Genomic DNA, 6,000 nt, shown 5'->3' with positions numbered 1-6,000 from the left:
GCCACAAACAGGCCTTTCGCTTCCCCTTGCAAATAGCGCAGCATGGGGGTGGTTTCATCTCACCTGGGTGGGGATTTTCCCATGCCTTCCATTTTGGGCCCTGGAACTCCCACAATCACTCTGATGCTGGTGGCCATTTTGGGGTCTTCTAATTTTATTCTCTGAAGAGTTATCCCTGCCAGCATTGTGTAGAAGAAGAAGAACTGCAGGTTTTTACCCCGTCCTTCTCCCTGAATCGGAGACTCAGAGCGGCTTACAATCTACCTATACCTTCTCCCCCCCACAACAGACACTCTGTGAGGTGAGTGGGGCTGAGAGGGCTCTCACAACCGCTGCCCTTTCAAGGACAACTCCTGCGATAGCTCTGGCTAACCCAAGGCCATTCCAGCAGGTGCAAGTGGAGGAGTGGGGAATCAAACCCAGTTCTCCCAGGTAAGAGTCCACGCGCTTAACCACTACACCAAACTGGCTCTCACTGGTTCAGGTAGCCGGCTCCAGGTTGACTCAGCCTTCCATCCTTCTGAGGTCGGTCAAATGAGTCCCCAGCTTGCTGGGGGGAAAACGTAGATGACCGGGGAAGGCAATGGCAAACCACCCCGTTAAAAAGTTCGCCGTAAAAACGTGAAAGCAACGTCACCCCAGAGTCGAAAACGACTGGTGCTTGCACAGGGGACTACCTTGACCTCTTTTTTTTTTTAGTTTTATTCTCTTAAGAGTTATCCTTGCCAGCGTTGTGTAGTGGGCTAAAGTGTCGAAAGAAAGAAGTAGAGAAAGAAGTCCTTTTCTCCCTTTCTCACAATACAAGAACTCGTGGGCATTCGATGAAATTGCTGAGCAGACAGGTTAAAACGGATAAAAGAAAGTACTTCTTCACCCAAAGGGTGATTAACACGTGGAATTCACTGCCACAGGAGGTGGTGGCGGCCACAAGCATAGCCACCTTCAAGAGGGGTTTAGATAAAAATATGGAGCAGAGGTCCATCAGTGGCTATTAGCCACAGTGTGTGTGTGTATATAAAATTTTTTTTTGCCACTGTGTGACACAGAGTGTTGGACTGGAGGGTCCATTGGCCTGATCCAACAGGGCTTCTCTTATGTTCTTATGTGACACAGAGTGTTGGACTGGAGGGGCCATTGGCCTGATCCAACAGGGCTTCTCTTATGTGACACAGAGTGTTGGACTGGATTGGCCACTGGTCTGATCCAACAGGGCTTCTCTTATGTTCTTATGTGACACAGAGTGTTGGACTGGATGGGCCATTGGCCTGATCCAACAGGGCTTCTCTTATGTTCTTATGTGACACAGAGTGTTGGACTGGAGGGGCCACTGGCCTGATCCAACATGGCTTCTCTTATGTTCTTATGTGACACAGAGTGTTGGACTGGATGGGCCACTGGCCTGATCCAACAGGGCTTCTCTTATGTTCTTATGTGACACAGAGTATTGGACTGGAGGGGCCATTGGCCTGATCCAAAAGGGCTTCTCTTATGTGACACAGAGTGTTGGACTGGATGGGCCATTGGCCTGATCCAACAGGGCTTCTCTTATGTTCTTATGTGACACAGAGTGTTGGACTGGAGGGGCCACTGGCCTGATCCAACAGGGCTTCTCTTATGTTCTTATGTGACACAGAGTGTTGGACTGGAGGGGCCATTGGCCTGATCCAACAGGGCTTCTCTTATGTTCTTATGTGACACAGAGTGTTGGACTGGATGGGCCACTGGCCTGATCCAACAGGGCTTCTCTTATGTGACACAGAGTGTTGGACTGGAGGGGCCACTGGCCTGATCCAACATGGCTTCTCTTATGTTCTTATGTGACACAGAGTGTTGGACTGGATGGGCCACTGGCCTGATCTAACATGGCTTCTCTTATGTTCTTATGTGACACAGAGTGTTGGACTGGAGGGGCCACTGGCCTGATCCAACAGGGCTTCTCTTATGTTCTTATATGACACAGAGTGTTGGACTGGAGGGGCCACTAGCCTGATCCAACAGGGCTTTTCTTATGTTCTTATGTGACACAGAGTGTTGGACTGGAGGGGCCACTGGCCTGATCCAACAGGGCTTCTCTTATGTTCTTATGTGACACAGAGTGTTGGACTGGAGGGGCCACTGGCCTGATCCAACAGGGCTTCTCTTATGTTCTTATGTGACACAGAGTGTTGGACTGGAGGGGCCCCTGGCCTGATCCAACAGGGCTTTTCTTATGTTCTTATGTGACACAGAGTGTTGGACTGGAGGGGCCACTGGCCTGATCCAACAGGGCTTCTCTTATGTTCTTATGTGACACAGAGTGTTGGACTGGAGGGGCCACTAGCCTGATCCAACAGGGCTTCTCTTATGTTCTTATGTGACACAGAGTGTTGGACTGGAGGGGCCACTGGCCTAATCCAACAGGGCTTCTCTTATGTTCTTATGTGACACAGAGTGTTGGACTGGAGGGGCCACTGGCCTGATCCAACAGGGCTTCTCTTATGTTCTTATGTGACACAGAGTGTTGGACTGGAGGGGCCACTGGCCTGATCCAACAGGGCTTCTCTTATGTTCTTATGTGACACAGAGTGTTGGACTGGAGGGGCCACTGGCCTGATCCAACAGGGCTTCACTTATGTTCTTATGTGACACAGAGTGTTGGACTGGAGGGGCCATTGGCCTGATCCAACAGGGCTTCTCTTATGTTCTTATGTGACACAGAGTGTTGGACTGGAGGGGCCACTAGCCTGATCCAACAGGGCTTCTCTTATGTTCTTATGTGACACAGAGTGTTGGACTGGAGGGGCCACTGGCCTGATCCAACAGGGCTTCTCTTATGTTCTTATGTGACACAGAGTGTTGGACTGGAGGGGCCACTGGCCTGATCCAACAGGGCTTCTCTTATGTTCTTATGTGACACAGAGTGTTGGACTGGAGGGGCCACTGGCCTGATCTAACATGGCTTCTCTTATGTTCTTATGTGACACAGAGTGTTGGACTGGATGGGTCATTGGCCTGATCCAACATGGCTTCTCTTATGTTCTTATGTGACACAGAGTGTTGGACTGGATGGGTCATTGGCCTGATCCAACAGGGCTTCTCTTATGTTCTTATGTGACACAGAGTGTTGGACTGGATGGGTCATTGGCCTGATCTAACATGGCTTCTCTTATGTTCTTATGTGACACAGAGTGTTGGACTGGATGGGTCATTGGCCTGATCCAACAGGGCTTCTCTTATGTTCTTATGTGACACAGAGTGTTGGACTGGAGGGGCCACTGGCCTGATCCAACAGGGCTTCTCTTATGTTCTTATGTGACACAGAGTGTTGGACTGGAGGGGCCACTGGCCTGATCCAACAGGGCTTCTCTTATGTTCTTATGTGACACAGAGTGTTGGACTGGAGGGGCCACTGGCCTGATCCAACAGGGCTTCTCTTATGTTCTTATGTGACACAGAGTGTTGGACTGGAGGGGCCATTGGCCTGATCCAACAGGGCTTCTCTTATGTTCTTATGTGACACAGAGTGTTGGACTGGATGGGTCATTGGCCTGATCTAACATGGCTTCTCTTATGTTCTTATGTGACACAGAGTGTTGGACTGGATGGGTCATTGGCCTGATCCAACAGGGCTTCTCTTATGTTCTTATGTGACACAGAGTGTTGGACTGGAGGGGCCACTGGCCTGATCCAACAGGGCTTCTCTTATGTTCTTATGTGACACAGAGTGTTGGACTGGAGGGGCCACTGGCCTGATCCAACAGGGCTTCTCTTATGTTCTTATGTGACACAGAGTGTTGGACTGGAGGGGCCACTGGCCTGATCCAACAGGGCTTCTCTTATGTTCTTATGTGACACAGAGTGTTGGACTGGAGGGGCCATTGGCCTGATCCAACAGGGCTTCTCTTATGTTCTTATGTGACACAGAGTGTTGGACTGGAGGGGCCACTAGCCTGATCCAACAGGGCTTCTCTTATGTTCTTATGTGACACAGAGTGTTGGACTGGAGGGGCCACTGGCCTGATCCAACAGGGCTTCTCTTATGTTCTTATGTGACACAGAGTGTTGGACTGGAGGGGCCACTGGCCTGATCCAACAGGGCTTCTCTTATGTTCTTATGTGACACAGAGTGTTGGACTGGAGGGGCCACTGGCCTGATCTAACATGGCTTCTCTTATGTTCTTATGTGACACAGAGTGTTGGACTGGATGGGTCATTGGCCTGATCCAACATGGCTTCTCTTATGTTCTTATGTGACACAGAGTGTTGGACTGGAGGGGCCATTGGCCTGATCCAACATGGCTTCTCTTATGTTCTTATGTGACACAGAGTGTTGGACTGGAGGGGCCACTGGCCTGATCCAACATGGCTTCTCTTATGCTCTTATGTCGGACTAGGATCTGGGAAACCCAGGTTCAAATCCTTGCTCTGCCACTACACCAAACTGGCTCTCACTGGGAGACCTTGGGCTGGTCACACTCACTCGGCCTAATCTACCTCACAGGGTTGTGAGCACCAGAGAAGAGGAGAATGAAGTAAGACGCCTCGGGTCCCCACGGGGGAGAAAGGCAAGATATAAGTAAAATCAATAATAGAAAATGAGAAATAAGAATAAAAAACAGCTGGACGGACAGGCAGGCCAATTCTTTTATTACTGTCAATTCATGGTAACAGCAAGACAAGTGATTTGTGTTGTTATCAGGCCTCGGACACAGCAGGAGCTCACAGGAACCTTTCTGAGGGTCTCCCCTCTTCCTCCCCACCTACCTTGTCCATTGAACAGTAGGTGCAGCTGCATAACAATCCCTGGATGAGGAGAGCGGGCAGCCATCCGGCCACCAGGGGCTTTGCCACGCCCCCAGCAGCCCTCATTCACCCCTGGAGAAGCCCGCGCCACCCTTTCTCCACTTCTGATGTGATTTTGGGAGGCAGGAGGCTTGCTGGACTTTTGACTGTGTGTGAGGGGGGCGGCCAAAGAGAGCCCCAGGCGAGCGAGGCCTGCTTGTGCTGGCTGGATCTCTAGCCAGCCCAAGCAGGCCTCGCTCGCCCGGGGCTCTCCTTTCTTGCATCAGGTTGCGATTTGGCTGGTGGGGGGGGGCGGCAGATGCTAATGAGTTATGCTAATGAGCTCCACCACCTATTTTTTTCTACAAAACGACCCCTGGTTGTTATGATGTTTGGTTTGGACCAGGGTCATCTGGAGGACCCGTGTGGGCTTGGCAACCCTGGCTGAGAATTTCACTTCAGGAGCTCTCAGCGTTTCTCAGAGTGACTTCCCAGGTACTCTGCTCCATTTCCCAAAACTAAAATGGGCTGGGAAGAAAGCCATCGGCTGCCATGGGAAAACATTCACACGCTAGTATCCCCGGCTTTTTATGCCGAAAAAGCCCAGCAGGAACTCATCTGTATATTAGGCCACACCCCCTGGCATCACCATCATTTCACACGAGGCTTTTTTTTTGTAGGAAAAGGCCAGCAGGGACTCATTTGCATATTAGGCCACACACCCCGGACATCACCATGGTTTCACACAGGGCTTTTCTTGTAGAAAAAGCCCAGCAAGGACTCATTTGCATATTAGGCCACACACCCCGGGAATCACCATGGTTTCACATATGACATTTTGTAGAAAAAGACCAGCAGGGACTCATTTGCATATCAGGCCACACACCCCTGAGGCCAAGCCAGCCAGAACTGCGTTCCTGTGCATTCCCGCTCAAAAAAAGCTCTGCTAGTATCAATGCACCTAAATGAGGCTTTCCAGCTCTGGGTTGGAAAATACCTGGATATTTTTTTTTGGACCTCTTCAGGGTCCAATGCCACAGAGTCCAGCCTCCAAAGCGGCCGTTTCCTCCAGGGGAACTGATCTCTTAGAAGAAGGCGGTATTGGATTTGTATCCCGCCCTCCACTCTGAATCTAGAGTCGCAGAGCAGCTCACAAGCTCTATCTTCCTTCTCCACAATAGACACCCTGTGAGGTGGGTGAGGCTGAGAGAGCTCTGACAAAAGCTGCCCTTTCAAGGA

This window comes from Heteronotia binoei, chromosome 2, assembly GCF_032191835.1.
Source record: "Heteronotia binoei isolate CCM8104 ecotype False Entrance Well chromosome 2, APGP_CSIRO_Hbin_v1, whole genome shotgun sequence".
Lineage (NCBI taxonomy): Eukaryota > Metazoa > Chordata > Lepidosauria > Squamata > Gekkonidae > Heteronotia > Heteronotia binoei.
The sequence above is the reverse complement of the archived record's forward strand: the minus strand, read 5'-3'. Positions refer to the sequence as shown.